The sequence below is a fragment of the Colossoma macropomum genome, unplaced genomic scaffold, assembly GCF_904425465.1.
Source record: "Colossoma macropomum unplaced genomic scaffold, Colossoma_macropomum, whole genome shotgun sequence".
NCBI classification, from domain to species: domain Eukaryota; kingdom Metazoa; phylum Chordata; class Actinopteri; order Characiformes; family Serrasalmidae; genus Colossoma; species Colossoma macropomum.
Window position 1 is genome coordinate 19,302,164 of NW_023494786.1, and position 24,262 is coordinate 19,326,425.

The 24,262-nt window shown below is 37.8% G+C and overlaps 1 protein-coding gene across 2 annotated transcripts in view; it reads right to left on the minus strand.

Annotated features, from left to right (window-relative positions):
* Window positions 1–24,262, minus strand: part of gab2 (GRB2-associated binding protein 2) — a 64,139-nt gene that overhangs the window by 28,801 nt on the left and 11,076 nt on the right. The window lies entirely within an intron of this gene.

The following is a 24,262-nucleotide window of genomic DNA, read 5'->3' on the forward strand; positions in this document are numbered from 1 at the left end:
ACCTCCGATCTTTTGTTTCTTGTTTTTGTATTCTACTTACGCCACTGTGACAGAGGTGATGTAAACACCACCAGATGAATGTGTAAAATGCGATCCTAAGTGAGTTTCCATCAGTTGAAAATGACACTATTATGGAAATGTTCTGCTTTACCAGATGTGCCATATTACTTCTGGTTTTAGCAGATATAGCGCATTTAAAACAAGAGGGCAGCCTTGCATGTCTTACCTAAAATTATGTAGCCATAATATCTATGAAGACACAAAGATTGGATCAGATTGGTATTGGCCAAAATGCAACATTAAAGTACTCGGATCTGTATCAGCCAAACTCACTATTAAATACTTGGATCAGTATCGGCTGATACTCAACATTGAAGTACTCGGATCTGTATCAGCCAAACTCACTATTAAATACTTGGATCAGTATCGGCTGATACTCAACATTAAAGTACTCGGATCTGTATCAGCCAAACTCACTATTAAATACTTGGATCAGTATCGGCTGATACTCAACATTGAAGTACTCGGATCAGTATCGGCCAAAACAACATTAAAGTACTTGGATCGGTATTGGCCAGAACTCAGCATTAAAGTACTTGGATCGGTATTGGCCAGAACTCAGCATTAAAGTACTTGGATCACCATCAGCTAATACATAACATTAAAGTACTCTGAACTCTACCAGCCAAAACTTTAAGTACTTAAAGGATCTGTATGGGCCAATACTCAACATTAAGGTCCTCAGATTAGTATTGGCTGACACTTGACAAGAGCAAAAAACTGGATCAGGACACTGCAACTACTAAGAGCTTTTATGGTTAAATGTAAACAAGTTAAAGTTAAAAATGTATTTTAAAAAAGTAAATTGCAGACATCTATATATGAGTCAGAAGTAAAACATGACAAAACATTGACACAATAACTGAAAACTAAAATGTATTTAGTTAATATTAAGAGGACACTAAAACCACCTGACAGAAATTCTCATTTATATTTAAAACAGATCACAGCTATAATTTTGGGGATGTCGCTACATTCTTTGAATTTATTATTATCATCAACTTTTAAAAACAATTAAAAATGATGAAAACTAAAAAATAATGATAACAGCTAAATTATAACAGTCTGATTTTTCCTTTCTTTCTTTCTGTGAAAAAGAAATGCAGACTGGAGCTGCTTTTTAGTAAAGGTAGAAATTACATTGCTGAAGAAGTTAAAAAAAAAACAAAAAACAAAGTCTTCAGTTGGTGTGCAGATCACAATGATGGAAACCTAGATTAAGTTCTAAGGAAACCTGTAAAAGTGTGTGTGTGTGTGTGTGTGTGTCTGCATGTTACAGAGTGCATGTGGCTTATCACAGACAGGTGTTACTCCCCATATTGTTTCCTGTTCAGATATAGCTGAGGAGGAGGTAAACACACACTACAAATTGACGTACAGGCACAGACACACACGCAGACACACACACCACCATGGCAACTGCGTCCCTGGTAAACACACCTGCGAGGTTATAGTCTGACTGTGAGCCAATGCGATTATGTTTGTAGTGATCATAAGCTCAGCAACACAGACACGCATGTTTGATGTAGTAATAGATAAGATCTAGTTATGTGTGTGTATGTGTGTGTGTGTGGGGGGGGGGTGCAGGGGGTAATTAGTTCTAGTGTAAATAAAAATATGCACCAATCACACATGACAAATCAACAGCTTACTATCAAGAAGAAAAGACATCCGTAAATATAATTATCAGAAATATAATTATCAGGCACACCCACTTGTTAACCTTCAGTTAAAAGACAAAGGAGATGAAGGACCAATTGCTCTATCCATGCTCCGCGCCCACAAACGCATTCTTTTGTGTCAAACTGTTGCAAAGTTGGACAAACATTTAACCCATTCAATTGAATGAATCCGAATCAATAAATATGTTTATGTATGAGTTTAGATGTTACACTACCAAACATGACTATTAAATGAAAATAAACAGGTTCAAAACAACAACAAATTTGCCAGCATTCTAACAAAAAAACTACACCTGATGTATTCTAACAGCATGTAAAAATGTGATAAAGGCTTGTTTTGCTTGTACGTTTATGAGGCACGTAGTTCACTCACATGACATTATTGATTAGGTTTATTCATATTAATGACAGATTTGAATCACAGACCTACACAAATATTAAATTAATTAATATTAAGTCAGATCGGATTTAAGCAAAAAGTCAGAATTGAGCAATGAGGCTTTATCTGAGTTTCTCCTGATGCCTGGTTATACAAGAACTGAATTCAGGACAGTGTTTTTCCTGATTTTGCATGATGTAAATGAATAAATGTTACTGTAACTCGGTTAGCCACAGGCCTAATTTGTAATTAATAATAGTTGTGTGCTACAACTTCTCATTAGGTTGAAAGGGATTTTTGTCAGTGTTCTGTAAAGCCTGTCCAACCTTGCTGCAAAAGAACACATTTGTGGGCAGCTCCGTTTTTTTCAACTTCATAACAAAGCTAGTCTTTAACAGCATTTGTCGGAAGCAGAAACGGCCGTAGAGTCCTGAGGTTAAAAAAGCTTTTTTACAGACTTAAATATTTGAATGTTTGAGATGCTTGGTGTGGGGAGTAGTGTCTGACACTGAGCGAGGGAGGAATGTTTTCTGCAGGGGGAGAGGGAGGGAAGGATAGATGGCTAGATGATGGAGAGAAGCTTTCTGGCCCACCGCCAGCAATCCACTTCCGTTCAGTCTCTCTCCCTCTCTCGTTTTCTCTCTCACATGCTCTCTCTTTCTTTCTTCATTCTCTTTCTGTCATCTTCTCTTGCACTATCATCTTATTCCATCTCGCAGTCCTGTCTCTCTCTCTTTCTTGCTCTCTTTCTGTCATTTTCTCTCTCTACTCTCGCTCTTGTTTCTCTCTCACACACACTCACTCCTGACACAGGATCCTGCAGGCCCCGGACTCCATCAACGCACACACACACAGAGCCACCTCCGCCACCAAAACAGGGAACCAAGGACACTCTTTCCACTAAACCCTCCACACACACACACACACACACACACACACACACACACACACACACACACACTCTTCCCCTTCCTTCATTCAGTCCCACTGTCCGGCCGGCAGGAAGCGGAAAAACGGATCCCGCTGCACATCCTGTGTTTTCTCAAGCCTGCTGTTGATCTCCCCTTCATTCGCTGTTCTCACACCACTCTCCTGCCCACGCTGTCACAATACGTCCATTATCAAACCATTCTGAGCAGCAGAGATGGGTTAACAGTCTTACTGAACAAAACAAGAGCCAAACAGAGCTGCACAATATATCATTTGTGTTTCATCATATCAGCCTTCACAATACTGATCTCTCAGATCAGGCTGCTATATGCATATGAGCCTCTAACCAAGTGCTAAATGTTTTACTGTGTCGTGAGCTTCCTGTCACAGATGTTTCTGAGAGAGTATGGATGAATCAAGACATTCACATAATCCAACAGACACAATTAATTTTAGTAAAAACAATACAGGTCAACATCATCTTTATCCACATCTAGACCTGTCATAATTTTGACAATCACCTGATCACAATTATTTGAGCTGATCACGATTATTTTCTAAAGCTGTTAGCTTTCACAATCCTTTGTTTACGTCACATGTTGGGTGGAGGCAAATGAATGCACATAAGAGAGCAGGAAACACCATGGGTCCTACAACACTTCTGATTTGGTGCTATAAGACTAGTTAGGAGGGCAGCTGTAAGTAATGTTTGAGCTGTTGTCATTAGTTGGAAGCTACTGTGCATTGACAGCTCAAAAGCAAGATCAGCCAATTTGGCCACCTTTGGATTGTACTTAAATAGTTGCATACAGTTAACAAAAAGTATAATTAAAACTTAAAACTTCTTTATATGGCAAGCTAAAGTTTCTTCATTGTGACAGGCCTTTTCACTTTAGATCAATGGTTCATCTATGTGTTTTTAATAAATTACAAGGTATATCGAGCAAGCATTTACAATATGTGGCAAATATGATCGCACTGATATACTTTCCTACAACATTTAAAGAAGATTGAAAAGTTAGTAACAGAGGGCAATGAACATCATCTACAGTTATGTGCCTATATATTTTGTGAAATTAAAAGGTGACATTAGGAGATTCTGGCCACTCTTGGAGAAGGTAGTGTTACAGACGGACCCACATTTTCAGAGTGACACTCTGACTCAGAGTGACAGAGTGACTAACTGTGTGTATCAGGTCAGTCAATAAAACACCAGCAGACACAGTTTAAGACGATCTGCAAAACACTGCACTGGATTATTCACTGTGAGCTATCGCAGACCTCCTAAATGGAACTTAGACTGTACTATTACAGGCCTGGTTTACTTTTTTCCCCTAATTGCCGCAGTTCCATTAAGCACATTTTCAGTTTAGTGCAACCTGAACATTACTTTAAAGACAGCTGTCCTCTAAACAGTAAGATAGGAGTGCTTTTAAACATTCTGAGGAGATAAAGTGAAGGACCGTTTTCAGTGGATCCAGCATTTCCTTCTGTACCTGCTGCCAAACAGACAGACTTGAAGAACTGAGGCTAAGTAATAGCATCTACGCGTTCCTGCAGCAGCCCGCCAAGATGCTTCTCATTTCATTTTCTGCCCGACTGATAAATGACAGCTACCGGAGACTGCGCACGCCACTGATGGCCCGAAGACGGGGAGTGAAGCAACAGTTCATCACTGCTGACAAAACCACACCACTGCTCCCTTTAGCTCTGCAGCAGCACTGACAGCAAAATACCTCTCCGTAATTAAACAGCAGTTAAAGCTTAAAAGCCTTTCAGATTTAGGACTGGCTTCACTGTGGCTTTGAATCAGTATATAGCATTCCTAATGAAATACACAAATAAAAAAAAAAACATGATTACTGTCGCATGAACAATACTACTGTAATCATTTTGTGTGTTGCAAGATTCGAAACAGATTTGTGCAATAAAGGATTATAATACTGAGTCAGTTTCCCAGGCCCAGATTAAGCCTAAACCTGGACTAGGTGAGATTTATAATGGTGAAAAAACCCATTGGCACATTGGCAGTTTAGCCTAAGAGTATAATCCTTGTCCACAATTGGTCCAAAGCATATAAGGCCAAAACATTATTCAGTTTCTGTTCAAATTAGGTTAGATCAGTGATTCCCAATTCTGGTCCTGGAGTACCACAGCTCTGTATAATTTAGTATACTATCAGCTCTATCACACCCGCTTCAACTCAGGAAGGGCTTGTTAATTCATTCATGAGTTTAATCTGATATATTAGAGCAGGGAAAACATCAAAATGAGCAAGGCAGTGGTTCTATGTCACCAGCACTGAGAATGCTATGCTGTTTCATACTCACTTTGACTATGATCATATCATAGACCTAATTTAGCTCATTCTGATAAGAAATACTGAATCTGTTATTGTGTTAAATGTCTTATGAGTTGTGGACTTTAAGCTCTCAAAGTGCTGCCATTCTTATATTAGGCTACAAAATACAACACACAATACATGTCTGAGTAATAGTAACTAGACTAAGTAGATTAGTCACAGACAGGCTTTGTTGTCTAAACACATCCGTAGTGGATCCTTGTTTGTGTTTCCTGGCCCGGCGCCTTCCGAAGCCCCACCTCGGAAAGCATCTCCCGCTAACGTCCACTCCCACTCTTAACCGCCACAATGTGCAAACTACAAACACACAGACATGATAGGACCCTCAAACAAACACATACACACACAGCCTTAGCAGACAGGCGCATCACTGGCCTTACTTTGATCTAGATCTTCACTGTAAAACAAGGAAATGAAACAGAGAGCGAGAGAGAGGAAAGAGGCAATCACTTTACTATTCCATCTCTCATTCAAATAGTGTATGGCAGTCTCACTGCTGGAACATGACTTAATGAGACTTGGAGCAGAGCCCAGTTCAGTGGAGGGAGGTTACCATGACCCACTGTGGGTCATTCCTGCTGCACAAACCACTACCATCACCACCAGGCTGTCATCAACATTGGACGCTTAGTTTGTCTAAGATATAAGATTATAAGATATTAACAATTATTCATTTATTTATGTTTATATTATCTTAAACACTTTTATCCACTGGCTTATGCTTACTTGCAAATGATGCCAGTGTACAATATTATTTCCAGAGCATTTTTTAAAAAAATGTAACATTATATTAAATGTAGTTTATTTTTTATTTTCCTTCCCTACAAGATGTTTTCAGTAACAATAAGGTTGTCCTTTAGGAAAAGCATTTCAGGTGGCTGCTTATGAAGCTGTAAAACTGCGAAGACATGGTGTGCACAACTGCAAAGGCAAAGAGGGCTATTTGTAAAAGAATCCAAAATAGAAGAAGTTTGATGTAATGTGTTATTTCATAGATTTAAAATAGTAAAAATTAAGAAAACCTTTCTAAACGTAGGTGTATATATTTTATAACATTCTGAGAAGACTAGCTATAATTATGATTGGACAAATAGAAATGATACAAATTTCACTTTAAACAAATTCTTATTAACATCACTGTTGTCAGAACAAAACCTCTCCATTTTTGTTTTTCAGTTTTTGACATAATTTGAAAATATCTGTTGCCCTTTACATTGCATGTAAATTTCATGGTGAATGGCTCAAAGAAATTGGCCCAGAATGACTTGGAAAAAAAGTCTGGTTCCATTGATTTACATTAAAAGCAAAATATGTTTTTTCTTTCTCCTGTAAAGTAATCAGTTTGGAGATACAAGGTTTTGTTCTGACAGCAGTGGTATGTTACAATAAGGCATTTTTTCTTCTTTTACAAAGTTGACATCTCAGAAATATTATGTTTGCTACAACATCGATGACAATTTCTTTCTTATGAATTTCTTGCATAAGCATATTTGTCAGGAGCTGTGTTGTTCTTGACTGACCAATCAAGCTAGCTCAGAGCTCAGCTCCGTGTTTGCCTTTGTCCACACTCTCACTCTAAAGCCCTCAGGAGACCCAGGTCTGGATCAACAAAACGGACAACAAACAAGCTAATCCTCCTCCTCACCCCAGATTCATCTATCAAAGTCAGCCAGGCAGAGAGAAGAGTGAAGTAAAGGTCTGAAATGGAGCTTTGACTGCCCCCGCATGTCCTTGGGCTTAGCTAGCCGCCCATGGGAGTTACTGGGCACTGGGGGCAAGAAACCTGATGAGAGGACATTCAGCATTTGTCAAGGTAGCAATGCTCGGAGGGACAAAGCATTCCAAAGGGTTCCAAAGTGTTCCAGAGAGATGAAACGTCCCATGTAAGGGTCTATTGGTGTTATTTTTTTCCTTTGAGGTAAGCTGCTGGCAGTCAGGAAAGAATTTTTCTTTTTCTTTTCTTTGTCTCCGCAGTCTTAAAGCACATAACTCAGCCTAAAGGCTACCCTTGATCTTCATGGATAAAGGCTAATAAGGAGCAGTTAGCAGTTATTCAGATGAGATCCAAGTGAGTCATTCACTGTTGGCCATGTTAGTGTTTTAGCAGATGAAGTTTGAAGAACTGACATCACAATAGATTCTGTTACAACAATGATCCTCAGTTTTTAGAAACAAAGTGGTTCAGCCCAAGGACATAATTCTCATAATCATTTTTAGAAACAAACTGCTTCAGTGCTCCTCACTAATAGTCACAAGCTTTTACTCCTTGCTGGCGCGTCTAACTGATTTCCCTCTAGGTTCTACTAAACACAGTTGTTATCAGCATTTTGAAATATAACTTTCCTTAAAACTCATCCATCTTACAGTCCCAAGGAAAACCTTACTCCCACAGTGAAGACATCCATAATCCTTAAACAGATATAATATTCAGGATGACAGCGCTAACCTCTGTGAAATTGAATTACATGAATTCTAGCCTTCGACTCTGATAAAGCACTCCTCCTCAGAGCAATATGTGAAGAATGGATGAACTGTCAGCTGATGCCAAATCTGAAACTAATGAGCTTAAAAGAGGTAAGACCATGCATTCTCACGGCTGGTTAGGAGCACGTATTCACAAATCCCTATTCCTTATCCTTGCTTTGTTCATTTTCCTGAAGAAATACTTTATCTCAAACTGTTAACATAGCTAACACCAAATAAAGAGCTTATGGGGACCAATTATTATTACATGACTTAATGAACACAATGCTAACTGACTGCAAGTGTTCAGAGTTTAAGTCTCGCAACAAAACCAAACTGACACACAAACAATAACAATGGATGACAGCAACATCTATTTCAGTTGAGGAAACCATGTGAAGACAAAGGAGACTAAAATTGTTTTGAGGGAATCAATTTCTAAAATTAGACGTTGTTGTTCTTACTCTGGTCAAAGCCTTCTGACTCTCTTATGTTGATAAGTCAACACGAGTCCTATTATTGGAAAACACAAACAACGATGGAAGAGCTGCAAACAACGGGATGAACTCCTTCAGGGCATCTAGAGAGGTGGAAAAAATACAGAGCAGTTCTTCTGCAAACTGTAGGCCAACATCGCAAGCAGACATCTCTATAAAGGTGAGATGAAAGTTGTTATTTCTACTACTAGGCAGGAGCAAAGCACAACGTATAATAATTTAAAAAGTTTTTAAGAAGATGTTTTGATACAAGCTACCTACACAACTCTGCTATAAATGAAAACATAGATTTTGTCGAGTCCCCACTGTTGAGAACAATTCAGCCAGAAGTAGCATGAGTGCAAATGTTACATTTTACCTTGTAAGCAGGTATGAGGGGCTAGTCTGAGACCGAGTGTCTAGTTGTAACAATCACTACAAAGGTAAAATGATGCAAAAATAATTTAATACAGTATGTTTGAATCATTTAAGCTTTCAAAAACTAAACACAAACAATATGCATAAAAAATTTGATTAGTAAAAAGTAAAAAATTAGATTCATATTTTACCACAAAGTAGCAGAACAAATATCAGCACAATGCAACGCAAATATATTTTACTTACCTGACAGTATATTTTTGATGAAATTATATATAAAACTATTGGGTCATCTTTCATTGTTTACTTTGGGAGGCTTAGTTATAACACTGCATTAAAACTAACCCCGCTGTGTGGGGGCTTCAAAACAGCCACCAAGAACCCAAATAAAATAATATGTGACTTAAATTATATGCAAACAAGTTTGAACACCTTCAGTAAGTAAATGTAAAAAAGTAAAAATGAGTTAACACATCCTCTGCTGGGAACAAACATAAATATACAGCATATTTCTGAAAATTGTACTATACAGTTTCTATTTATTTGCGGAGTTTAACAATATTGGAAATAATAAAACATAAAATATAGATAATAACTTTTATCAAGCAATCATGCATTTAATGATGCAGATATGTGTTCCCTGTAGAGGATGTGTTAACTTATTTTAAATTAGAAAATCAATGTCATTTGACCAGGGGTGCCCAAACTTTTGCATATGACCATATACACATTACTCAGTAACCGACAAACACCAATTCAGTAAAAGTTATTTTCATGGAATAAAAAAAAGTCAAAAATCTCAGATGATGTTCTCATGTTACCATAGCAACATGACTAAAAGCTCATTCTATTTGAACCTGCTCAACTACGTATAACACACGTTACTTTTTACCCCACGATAGTTTGATGTAATTATGCATTCTAGAGGTTCTGTCACAGCAGAACTAGTCTATAAGTGTTCAAGCATTACAGTGCTCCAAGAATGGAAAGACAGTCAAATGACTTTCATATGTCTCTTAGATTATGGATGATTTCATTGTTCTTCAATTACTGTTCAGACAGAGTGATTAGCTTTGCAGCATTATCTAGTGCATGACCCTTGTTACACGCTAAGAAAAGTTTGTGTAGCAGAGAAACTAGAACTAAAAAAATGAAGAACAAGACACATTCGCCATTCACCTTCATTTAGTATAAATTAATGAATGACAGTTATAGCCTCCAACAAAAATGGAGAACAGCACTGGCGTGCACTGTAAGCAGCGAGAGATAGGTATCAGTCAGCGTGTTTTTGCATGCAGATTGAGCAAACATGCTAACCAAACAGCGTGTCTTAAAGGGCACAGTCTTCACAGTGCGCTTGTGTATGAACACCGTAACCACTCTTAAGGGGAGGAACATGATTCAGGTTGTACTCACCCCACCTCACTCCACCACCCCACACACTACCTGCTTTGTACAAACACACATATACACACATACAGCTGAGCAAACACAATTGCAAGCTGAGGTTAAGCTGAGTGTCCAGACCCCTCCTATTTATCTACCAGCTCTGTCTTTTAACAAAGCCTGTTGTATGTAGATTAGTCCTCACTGCAGTGTCTGGGGTGTTTTAAGGTTTTGGGTTCAGGATAACAATGAGAGGACAAGGTTTGACTAAATGATCTAAGAACAAACTACAGGCCGTGCAGCTGGCCTTCTGCAGCTCAAAAGCAGTGGTTCTGAACAGTATCACATTTCTCTCTCATTCTCTCTCTCTCTCTCTCTCTGGCCTCGAGGCCATAATGATTCTTTCTGATCTAGTTTGAGTACTCAATCAAAAATCCAAAGTAATTTCAGAATTTGCTCCAGATTTTGAATCACTTCATGACTTAATTCATGATGTGTATTACTTTAACTGCAAGTCATCTAAAGCCGACTTCACCTTTCACTGGTGACCCGACGTGGAAGTCGTATGCAAAAGTTTTGAACACCCCCAGTCAAACTAAATGTTTTGTTGCTTTTCTAAATGAAAATAAGTTAACATATAGAGAGCAAACTTTTACTTTTAGTGCTATTTATTGGCAGAGTTTAACACTAAAAAAAAAAAAAACATAAAATATGAAATGTGCCTTAACTTTTGCACAGGCCACACTTTATGTTTTATTGTATTATTTTAATCAAGAGAATAAACAATAATTGTGTACTAAAATATGCAGAAGTGTGTTATGAATTCCTATATTGCATATATATATTTCCTGACATCGTATGATGACAAGGTCTCCTCTGCTTTGTGACTAGTCTTACTGTTGACTTTTGAAGTTTGTCATTCAATTTCAGACAAAAAATTCTCCAAAAAGAGAAGAATAGCATCTAACAAACTTCAGTTCCGATGCTAATAGATGCTGGATGTGCTAAGAAGTTTCACTGCAGTGATACAGGGTGCTCAGTAAAGTAGTTATTGGCCTGCTTCTTTTGTACTCTTGCTTGTGTTGATTTTTTGAAAGGTACTCAGGTCAACAGTAAAAACATGTTTACAGGTTTACAGGTTTAGGCTACTCTACCCACCTCTGCTGATGACCATGTAAAGCCAAGGTTCATCCGTTTAGCACTGGCCGCCATGCGTTTGGCTTATGTGCAGTGGCCCGGCCCTCATGGTCTGTTATAACAATAGCAGGGCATCCTACTTTTTGGAACAAGTCAACTGACCAACAAAATGCATGAAATAAACAGGTCAGCTGGCTTGTGTGTCTTGTTTTCAATGCACTATTATCATGCTAGTAAATAAAGCACCTGTGCAGGACCTGTTGTGTTGCTTCTACCAACCTCAGGGCAGTTAGTTAAGGTATCATACAATAACAAGCTACCCAGTAACAACTTAGCTTGCTACTTGAGGAACTTGGCAACTAGCTGGAGATGGTATTGTGAATGACAGATACACTCCTAGTGCACTGATTACATAACATTAATGCCAATCAACAGGTTAGCTTAGTAAACTGCAAAACAGAACTCAGACAACAGGCACTGTGACTGCATGGCTGTTATTATTATCTGTCACAGCAAGAGCTTCTTTACAAGAAATTTAATCTCAAGAGTTCTTCATTTAGTTACCACAGTACTTTGCAAACTGTGTCCGATCCACCAACTTCACTGCAGTTTACCTAATTTTAAATAATATAAACAACTTTTAGTAATTTTAACAAACGTTTTAAATCTACTTTTATCCCTCAATTTGTTTTTAACTCTAATTAAGATTTGTGAAAGATGTCCAGTGTAACTGCAAGATCTGGACTGTATCTAGCCAGTAACAACTACACTGCAGGGAACAGGGCCCATATGGATTTTTCTTGTATATAATTTTTGTCCACTTATAATGGGTTTATGTATCAAAAAACATATATATATATATATATATATATGCCTACAATTAAGCCCAAAATTATTCATATCCATGCCAAATTTGATTCACGGTGAATTTTTATTTGACCAATAGGTTTCTTCTGGCTGGAAATGACCTAAACAAGTGACAAAAGATGGTAAGATATAGTACTGTAATATAAATGAGATATAAATGAAAAAAATGTATATTTCTTTGTATGGTTATACATTTCTACAAAAATGCCATGTCCAAAATATATCATTTCTCACTAATTAATGGCAAAGCCTTTATTTGCCATTGCAGCAACCAAATGGTTCTTGTAATTGCTAACAAGCTTTTTGCATGGGATTTTGTTCCACTCCTCTTTTGTGACAATCTCCAGGTCTTTGAGGTTAGGAGGCTTCCTTGCCATCACTCAAGTCTTTAGATTCTTGATGGGAGTCAGGTCTGGACTCTGGCTGGCCACTCCAAAATGTTGACGTTGTTTTCTGTTAACTATTTCTTGACAACTTTGGCTGCATGTTTTAGATCATTGTCCTATTGCAAGGTCCAATGCTGCCCAAGGTCAAGTGTTTCTGCAGACTGCCCGATGTTCTCCTCCAGAATCTTAATTTAGTACTCTTTTCCCATGATGCCATTTACTGTGGCAAGGCTGCATGGCCCATTGGCTGAAAAACACCCCCAAAGCATCACATTCCCACCATCATGCTTGACTGTGTTCTTGGGGCGAATGCTTTTCCTTTCTTTCACCAAACAAGAGCCATGTCCCTGTGTCCAAACAACTCCATTTTTGTCTCATTTGATCATAGAATTGATGACTAAAAGCTTTCTTCCTTGTCTAGGTGAGCTACTGCAAAGGCTAGGTCAATTCTTTGTGTATGTCTTGGAGAAGTGGAGTCCTCCTTGGCTGGCATCCATGGAGACCAGCCTTTTGAGGTCTGCCTTGAGATGTTTGTACCAGAGTTGCTGAGATTCATCAGGATGGCCTTGGTGGTGATCCTTGGACTCTTCTTGGCCTCTCGCACCACCATTCCTGACAGCACAGGGGTCACTTTTGGCTTTCTACCACACCCTTTAAGGTTTTTTACAGGGTGGAACTCCTTGTACTTTTTGATTATGCTTTGCACTGTGGCCACTGGCACTTGAAAACACTTGGATATAATATAATAAATGTGCAACTGGAGGTCATCACTAAGCTCTTTGGTTTCATTCATGACTTGCAATTGACTAGTTACTGACTAGAGATCTACTACATCAGCTGTTCTCAATTTATAGTTAATTAGAACACTTTAGAACATGGTAGAAATTACCAGGACCATTTGAAACAATACAGGAATGAATGTGACAATTTCAAGGGGTATGAATAACTGTGGACATGGCATTTTTAGAAAAATGTAAAAAAAATAATAATAACAATAATAAATTCTTACCATCTTCTGTCACTTGTACATAGGTGCTGCATTGGATTCACTCTTAGAGCAGTCATTACAGCTGCTGGGCTGCATTCAGTACAATTACAGAGAGGCAGTTTAAGAAGGGTACCATCCAATATTATACCATTTCAAGAACACTGCACTCAGAAAATAGGATAGGATCATATAACAGAGAGAACACAGCAATGGACACTCATGTTTGTGCAACGTTTAAGTACACATATGTCCACGTGGTGGGTGAAGCACAGAGAGCTTGTTGGTCCAATTATTTTTCCTCTGGCTTTGTATTAAGCTTATTTCATTTAATAACCTATACAGGGCATCTTGATTTGATGCAACATAGTTCTACTATCTTATTTCCCCTGATTATTAGTGCTGAGTAAGTGTGCACTGAAGGTACAGCATAGTTCAATCCGTATGGAAGGTTCACATTAGATTAGCACCTTTGTGTTTCGGGGGTTTATTGCATTTGCACACACAGTTACACTTAATACATTTGTATTTACATCCGGTATGTATTTTTAGGACAGTCAGTTTAACAATAAAGTTTATATTTTTAAAATCTAGATCATAAACATGCTTATTGTCATTTGATCTGCTGTCTCTTTGCTCAAGCGTGTACCCATCACTGCCTGTAAGCATCTGATAAATATAAATCTAAACATTAACTGGCTCAGACAGTTCTTATGGCAGTACCAGCTTCCTTATTTAAATTTTGACAGGTCTTCAAATAACAGACAATGCGACATGTATGTATTTATTTCTATGCCAATAATATTTTTTTTATGTGGCTTTTGTTTGTTCATGACATCAAAAAAATAATGAATTCAAATCAGGCTGTTGTTGCAGCTTGGTTTTAATATATGGATCATTCTACTGAACTTGTGCAAAGTCAAGTAATGTGCAAAACTCATTTCAGATTTTTAACAGATTTGGACTACAATACAGTCTTTTTGTTGTGAATGACCTTATATGATAATAATATTTACTTTATCAAAATATGTGATTGAACATTTCATTTTGCCACTACCAATGCAATCCCAACACTACTGAAACTTTCCCAAATGTAACTGTTTCAATAGTGACAATTTAAGATAATTTGAGCAGAACTCAAAAACAGTAAATGAACAGCAAACATAGCTTTGAACAGTTCACACACACAAAATCATAATAGTTTTAATTAGAACACAAAAAAGTTTACTTAATTGCAGAAAATATGTGTTTCAATAGTGACAATTCTTAATGTTCCACACTGATTTTCAGACTTTGTGACACATTACTTCAAAACAATAAGATCTAACTACTCACCATGTGGCCATAAGGGACAAGGATGCAGTCTCACTTCCTGTTCTGAAATGCAGGGGCTAAAATAAGGCTCTGCCTATGGACTAGAACTGTGTTTCGGTAGTGAAAACATGAGACAGCATTTCTCTTATTTAAAAATTAACGTCATGATTAAGACAAATATTCACCTTAAAATCTGAAACTTCACTTTAAAAGGAACAAAAAAGATCTTTAAAAAATGGACCAAAATACAAAAAACAAATGTATTATTTTTTACATGCATTTAGGGGTTAGGGTTTGGGACAGCTACCTCTCAATAGAAAGTACCCTATAAATAATGATATATTTATCTTATTCCTGTCTCAATTTATGCATTTGGTTTAAATAGATCAAACATAACCCTTGTAAATATTTGTAAATAAGGTCTGAATGTTTTTATTTTTAATAATTTAAACTAATTTGGTAGAATTGTTTATATAGACTGTATGGAATGGGATGTGAACAGTAGGTTTTGAAACTTTAACAGTGTTTGCATATTACATCAAACTAATTTACTTCAAAAAAGTGAAGAAAATTTGGTTTTGCATGATACGGGCTCTTTAAAAGCTTTATGTGCAAATCTGTGGTCACATAGAATGTGTGTCAGTGATGAGAGCCCATGTTTATATATTAGACTGTGAATTCCCTGATGAGCAGATCTCTCAGATAAAATACGGAGCAGCAGAGTTCACTGACAATCACCCAGTTTCCAGGAGAGAGGGGGAGGGAGAAAGAGAAAGAGAAAGAGAAAGAGAGAGAGAGAGAGAGAGAGAGAGAGAGAACGAGCACAATAAAATGTCACTAAATTGCTTGCTCAGAAAACTCATGCACAATATGACACAGTATGACAGAAAAAAATATATATGCGCAGCTTTAATTTTACAGATTTTCTGCACTTTTATTATCAGATTAAACAAAAGAATTCAGAGAATTTGCTGGTAAGTGGCTCAACCAGCAATACTGCCACTACTGCTAAATTTAAATCTGCTGGTTGTATGGTTTCATTTATTATTAGTAATGCTAGCATTTTTTCTTAAAGTACTCCTTTAAAGTGCTGTGCAGTTTCTTCAGTTCCCAGCAGTGGTTTCCCTATCAACCAAACTGTGAAAGATTAGAAACAGATGTAGATTATCTTTTGGGTTGGCTATTTTTAGTGTTCCTGTTCTCAAGAAATTATGAAGCAAAAACAAAACTCTGTTAACCAGGAAACGTAACATTTTCTTGCAACTCTCCAGATATGCTTAGACAAGAGTGAATACAGAGTCTATTCTTAATATGTAAAGTAAACTAATAGACTGACTGACCAATGAGATAGAAGAATGAGGAAAAAAACTAAATCAGTAAATAAAAAGTGTTTAAAGAATTAAAAAAAGAAAGACCAGCTAACAAGAAGTTTTAAAAGGGTTTATAACATAAGAATAAAAAGCATCCTGAGTGTTTTTTAATAAGCTATACACTGTTCTGAACAAAGGTCTAGAGGTTATAAGGGGAATTTGACCAATCCTTCAATATTTCTGAAAAATTCAGTCATTCAGCTGTAAACAAATTCTGAGTGGTTTGATATAAAATACGCTGTTCTGGAGAAACTTACCAAGTAAAAATTCAATCACAGTGGTGATGATGGGAACCAGACGTCCAAAGTGGTTAATGCCCCTAAAACATATTCTTTTTCCCATGAGGCCCCCTTCACAATTTTTTAAGAACTTACTGCTATTTTTCATTTCAACCCTCACCCATACCCCTTACAACTCCTTCACTTTAAAATAAAGGGGGATGGGCTGGGCCATAATTTGAATACCTAGGCTCTAAAAGCTAACTCACAGAAAGCCATTACATTAATGGTTACGAATATGTTGCCTGATGTCTTACATAAAAGTATATCCTCCACTGTAATGAAATCTGAATTGGTATGTTTCTCTGCAATGCACCATTTCACATAAAAAAACACTTTGAATGACTCTGTTTACAAATCAACCTGCTGAGATTTCAACATTTTGCTAAGATTTTGAAAAATCAGTTTAATTCTGGCTTATGGATGAATGTAATGAAGTAAATCACGTTGCATATAGTGCCAATATTGGTTCCCTATCAGAAAATATGAATCTGAAAAAAAAAAAGTCATAGTTTTCACAGTCCATTTAAGATCCACATATTTTCCATGACATACATATACACATATGGCATAGACATAGAGTTCTACATTAGCTAATGATGCATATGACCTCTCTCTCCCTCTCTCACACATACAAGCACACACACAAACACACAGCTGTGCAGAAGTGGTCCAGACAGCGTCTGCTGCGCTGGTTCCTGCATGCAGAGCAGGTGTCATCTATCTGTGTTTACATAGGTGACTTGAGTTTATGCCATTAGGAGGTTAAAATAAACTCTGCACTGTCTCAGTGTGAGCGAGTATAGTCTAATGATGGCAATAAGTTTACAGATCAGTCCAGGGGGGTATTCCACAAAGCAGGATTTCTCAGTTTAGCTAGATACCTTAAGCCAAAAGTCCAGCCTGTCCAATAGGAAAAGAGCTGAGGGACATTCTCATTGGACAGTCCTCATCTTTGGGCTCAAGTTATCTGGCTAACTGAGAAATACTGCTTTATGAAATATCCCCCGATTAGACAATGGTGTGTGTATATTCATAAGCATATTTGTGTATGACTGACTGGACGGCCCATTCAGATATATCACACACACACACACACACACACACACACACACACACACACACACACACACAAATATACACACATACTTCTTAATGAATTAACGCTCCTTGCAATGTTATCATTCAGGCAAACAGTGGGCCAACAAATTGACTTCATCCCTTCTTTTTACAGCTCTCATGTGTAATCCCCCTATTGGCTTGAGAAGATCCAGAGCTGCTCTGGTTGGTAATGGCAGCGCTCCATCCCACGTAGCTCAGGAAATAAACAGGAGAAGAGATTAAACAGAGCGGTGGAGGGAGCAAGGATGGAGAGTTTTCGTTGAGGCGGATGCATTAGAGTCCCACTGCAGCTCCCATTAAACCCCTCTGCTTCCCCAATAGTCAAAACAGAGCTTTGGGAAGAGCAGCAGCTGTGTGCTGTTTGACGTGAGGACATAAAGTGCTAACTACCCCCAACACTTGTACACACACACACAGACTCTCACATACACACACGTGCTGGGGTGAATATCAGTGAATATCTTCAGAAACAGGCTTTTGTATCAGGCTGCAGGGGGCCAATGTGGGTAAATCAAAGACAATAATGGGCAACCACATTTTCTCAGAAATGGGAGAAAGAGACAGAGAGAGCGAGAGAGAGAGTGAGAGAGAGAGGGAGAGAGAGAGAGAGAAAGAAAGAGAAACTATGTTTATATAAAAAATGCTAAAAATGCTAGTCTAAGATACGATCATTTAGACAGTATAATTTGATCTTCACGTCCACACATATCGAAAATCTCTCTCTACACAAGAATGCAAACATGTTTGAAAAATGCTCACATTAGCATGCTAGCCCACTATTAGCATGCTAGCCCATAATATTTCATAAAATTTGATGTCATACACCTCAAGAAGGACACTGTGAGCTTTTGAATTGCGCCACATGCAGAGCATGTTACTTACAGGCCATCAGACGCCTCTAATTCAACACCTTGTACAGATTCAAAATCTGATTTCTGTCAGAAAATAAAAGCTTAAAAAGCTACATTAAGTTTTGTGTTGCTGCCCAAACTGTACCATGCATGCCTGTCATTTTACAACAGTGCATCACATTAGTGCAGGGAGAGGTATTTTGTTGGATTTAATCTAATGTTCACAGATCGTGAACATGCACAAGCCACGCATATGACTATATGGCAATGTCACATGCTGGACTAGTCTTTTATACAATTCATATAAATGTTTGAACTGCACCAGATCAGAATCTTGTTTGATGAAGACCCCCGACACACACACACACACACACACACACACACACACACACACACACACACACACAGTCTCACACACATGTTCTGGTGTCTCCCACACATAACTGACTTCACATGATGAGGCTATCATGGGGTTTTACAAGCATGCCAGCCATACATAGTGGATTATGCAGCATGTGGAGTATGCCAAATATGAGTTAACTTCATACTGCGACACACTGCACTGAATACCTTCAGAAACAGGCTTTTGTATCAGACCGCGGGGGGGCAATGAGGGCAAAGCAAAGAAAATAAATGGAGAGTGAATCTTCTGAGAGGGAAGAGAGACAGACAGTGAGTGAAAGCCTGGATTAAATGCACCGGATCGGAGTCTTGTTCTCTTGGCTTGATGAGCGGTTTGGAATGATGCAGCCAAATGCTGAGAGTTCAGTCCAATCAGACCTATTTTGTAGGCAGCCACTTTCGTAAAGTGAAAAGGAGCATGGCTGTGAATGGGCTCTCGCGTTCATTCATAAAGCTGCTCAGGCTAGTGCTATGAGTGACAGCACAGCATTTTGGTTAATCACGACTCTTTGTGCCGCTTCCTATGCAGCCCTGCCATCTGTGCTGCCGCTGCGTTTTTGTCCTAAAACTGTACTGAAATCAGTGGGGCACTGAGAGTGAATGTCACTGATTCTGACTTTTTACACGCTAGTGATTTGATGGATAGGAGACGGGATCAAACAGCAATATCTCTCTCCCTCTCTCTCTTTCTCTCTATCGCACACATTTATACAAAAGAGTGTTTATATAGGGAGATCGTAAAGGAATACAGTGAATGAAAGCTTATACACAGTGACTGTCTTGCTTGTTTCTAGCATCTCAAACATTTTGGTTCTTTTGGAACTTGTGTTCGAGGCAAAGGTTTGGAAATAGTTCAAAATCCACCTTCTTCATCATCATGTATTGGATTCAGCTTCAATCAGAATGACTTGCAACTTTGCTGCTTCTACACATAATAATGCTGATTCACATCCTATTCATGTGTCTTATACTTGAGAATAATTGAAATGAACATCCAGAAATTAAAAGATTTATTATTATTATTTGCCAATATCATTTGGGAAAGAAGGACAGTGAGAGAAAAAGAGGAAGAAAGAGACATTTATTGTTCACATTTTGGCATTACGACCTAATTTTTTCCCCTCAACATTTACATTTACATTTACATCATTTAGCAGACGCTCTTATCCAGAGCGACTTACAAAAAGTGCTTTGTCTATCCAGAGAAAGAATCTTCGCTAGCTACCTCATCCCACCTGAGGTTTCACTTTTGTAGAATTCAGCAGCAGCTGAATGACATGAACAAATTAACTTAGCTTTTGAGAACAGATTAATTTGAAATCTCTGTAAATACTTTTGTAGGGGCTCTAGTGTATGGACAGAAAAAAACATACGTATGTGACGTCCAGGGGTAAAACTGAACAGATTTTGCTTCCAACTGAGCTGTCAGTTCGCACTAAATACATAGACATAGATATATACATAGTCCTGATTGATAGTCCTGATACCTTTAGCCTACATGATGTCAGGTGACATGTGAAACCTGGGTTTGAAACTTCAAATCAGATCATTCATTATGCTCAAAGGTCTGAGTGATTTACTTATATAACGTTAAAGCTGATCTAGTCTAGTTTTCAATGAACATTAGCTAGATTAGCAATTTCTCTCTTTCATATCAAAGCCTCATTTTGTTCATATCAGAGGAACACAGCAGTTGCCTTTTACACTGTTGAAGAATTCATGACAAATGGACCAAAAGAAATGGTCCAAAAATAAAAACATTCCATTAACATACATTAAAGTTAAGAACATTTTTCCTTGTCCTGTCATGTTTCCATTACTGAGATATGAGGTTTTGCTATGACAGTGACAATTTATTCCTCTAAAAGACAAATCAACAGTGAGTTAACATGATGTTACGCTGCAGGAGTGCATTAGACAAGACTCATCAGGTAACCTAGAATATAGCCTTGACCAGCATTACCAAGCCATCTGACATAGCTTTGTACCTGTCTCTGAGTTAAAATAACCCAATACTGCTTTCAGCTACAAACTGAGCCACCGCATGTGCTTCTAATGGCTTTCAACATCCTGTACTCTTAAAAGCCTTACATGAGCCTGTCATGGAATGTGGGTTATGAGATTTAACAGTCATAACAGACCCTCACATGGAGCATAAACAGCAGCAGCATTGCAACATGCCACTTTATATAATAACATTATGGGTCTGCTAGCTATGTAAGAGCTTTTTACATACTCACTCTCTGTTGTTAAGTTTGACAAGAGCTAAGCTGTTCAATTACCCTGAAAATGTGTTCACAACATTCTGAACCACAAAGCCTGTTTTTTCCTCAAGCCTCCTCCATCTGGTGCCTATGTTCACTCACTCCTTCACACATGGAGAGGATTTACAAACACAAGTTCAGCAGGGTCTTCAGCTGATGACAAACGCATGAGCAAGTTCAGAACATCTGCTTTTAAACATCAGCATTTTTATTGTGTGGAAGATACTGGAAATGGAAATGTTTTACCATTTAAATAACAGACAGGCTGACTTAGTCTTATAGAAAAGCTCTAAACCGTAATGAAACAAGTGAACCCTTCCCATGACAGGTCAGAAAGACTTTCACTGTTTCAGGTTTTGCAATTAACCTTGAAAGGTAATTCTAACACTGAGGAGAGATGTTTCTAAATACCTTTTCACCTGGGAAATAATGTCCTAAAGGCTAATTTCACCACCATTCAAAACTGCTGTTTTTTTATAGTAGGGGTGATATTAAAATCTGCTGTATAACATTTACCTTCACTTTTTTGGTGCACTATATATTAGGGCTGTCACTACTGTTTGTGTTACTAATCGAGTAGTCCATCAATTATTTTGATGATTAATTGAGTAATCAGAGGTCAGACAATAAAAATAGGTTTAAATGAACAATAACAAACTACACCAACTGCCAACTAATTACTAGAGATTTTTTTTTATAGTCAAGTTTAACTGAGTAATCATTAATAGACTCAGACATGTTGTCCTGTGAGAACAAATGTAAAGCATGCTGTGCTGTTGACAGCTCATACTGAAACCAAAAACACTTTAAGCCCATCAGCAGCCCTCGAGTGCATGAGGTTCGTCCTGCGGTGTTTTCATTTGCTGATACGTACACAAATTAAGATCGGGCAGATCAGCCACTAAGCACACATCTTGGAGACACTACCATTATTTAATACATCTAAATGAGTTCAATACAGCACAACATTGCGTTTGCTATAATACAGGTCCCTAATTCTTAAATATACAAGTCTAGCCCTCAATAAACATGGCCTTGCCTCATACACAGGCAATAAGGTCTTGCAACAGAGAAACAACACCAATTTCTAATGTGCTGTGTTAGTTCAGAAACATGCGCAAGCCTAATGTGCCATCATACGACAGCAAAAGACTCCTCCCAGAATTACTTTCAACGTTCAAGTGACAAAATCATAACATGTACATGAAAATAACTGTTCCAGGTTTGAAGGAATATACAGCACTGCTCAAAAATCAGAGACCACCCTTCAGAGACCAACTTCTATGACTGAGCTTCAGAGGTGTGGAAAAATATCCCTGCAGATTTCACTGAAAAACTCAAAGTCTCATGAGAAGAATGGAAGCTGTAATAAAGATAAAACGTGAACACAATACTGAAAAAATGATGTTATAGGCCTATTTAGATGTTCAGGTTTCTGAGTAATCATTTGTTAAATACAGTTTTCAGTTTTTTCTGATGCTGAAAACATTAACTTGAACTAAATGGACATTTTAACTGAAAACAGCATTACAAAGAATATATTTGCATGTCTCAATATTCTTGGTATAATCTGCTTTGCTCCATTACTGAGAAACTCCTCATGGTTATAATAACTGTACTCAAATGCAAACCATTCTCTAGAATTGTTCACACCCTTTTAAAGCTATCATCAGGCTGAAGTCATTTGCTTGGGAAGGTAATATTTCACACTGGCCTGTGATAAGTGCCTGCAGGAAGACAGGGCTTTGTCTTGGACGTTAGGCTCGGGGAGGGATGGAGCTAAGCCAAGGAGACTCTGCCTCTCATCATGAAGAAGCAGCATGGAGCACTTTTAATCAAGCAAGGCCCTCCTGCTTAACAATCTGTCTACCATGTGACCTCAGTCATCTGCTGCGCATGCATTCACGCGCATGCGCCTGCTCGCACACACACGCACACACATACACACACATCTGGGCTTGTCCAATACCATATAATAGGCTCAAGATGACATCACCTGTAATAGAGCCCTCGGCTGTCAAAACAGGCCGACAAATCTTACGCTGCTCGACCTCAGTATGCATGGTCTTTGGTAATAGCAGGGCACCTCCTAGCTCAACTGCCTAATTCACTTTAATGCCCTGCCTGTGTAATATTAGAGAACTCATATTACATGGGTGGCCTAAAATGAACTTTTCACAATTTTAACACTATATTCTCATTGAGAAGTAACAGAAGTCATACAGAGTGTTAGAAGAAAAATGGTCCATTCTAGAGAAAATGTAGCAAACTGCATTTGTCTACAATACAAAGATAGTTTGTTATGTAAACAAGCAATGAAAAATATGCCAAAAGAAATGGCCAAAAATGATTTGGGAAAAATGTCTGGTTCCATTGACTTACATGAAAAGTAAAGTATTTCCTTCTCTTGTAAAGTTATTATTTTGGAGATACGAAGTTTTGTCATAAAAGCAATCTTCAAAGCATCAACCAATTATTTCTAAACACTGTGAATAGTGACATTTGTGAGGACGTTTCCAAGGCAGTAAATGCTTCAGACCTTCAAACTCTGATTAGGTAAGTTCTTAAAGAATTGTATCAGATTGACTTTCTTTTCTTCTCTACAAGCAAATACTGCTGATAGTTTGATGCCTGGATGTTTCTCCAATCAGCTGATATCGTGCTTTTTTATTTCATGTTGTCTTGTACTGTTGTATGTATTGTTAATGCTTTATGCTCTAAATTGTCTGAACTGGTACAAATACAGAAAAGTTTATTAATATGCATTGTCCCTGAATATCTAAATCGAATAAAATAATACTAGGGATGCACCAATATGTGACTTCTGGGAGCAAAGCAGATATTCAGTATTTTAAGGTGTATATCTGATGATACAGATGCTGCCTATACACACAAAATCTAGACACCAGGCTGAATACACCTGGGTTAGAATTACAGAGGAATGTTACACTTGTCTGTAGAGAGATACAAATATCTTTATCTTTCACACTAATGATGAATCCGAAGTCATCATGCATACATAATTCATACATACAGACATATGCAAATGTATGGACAACCCTGGTCAAATGTTTTGTTGATTTTCTAAGTGATAATAAGTTGACACATCCTCTGCAATTTTTAGTGCACAATTTCTATTTATTTGCTGAGTTTTTGACACATTGGAAAAA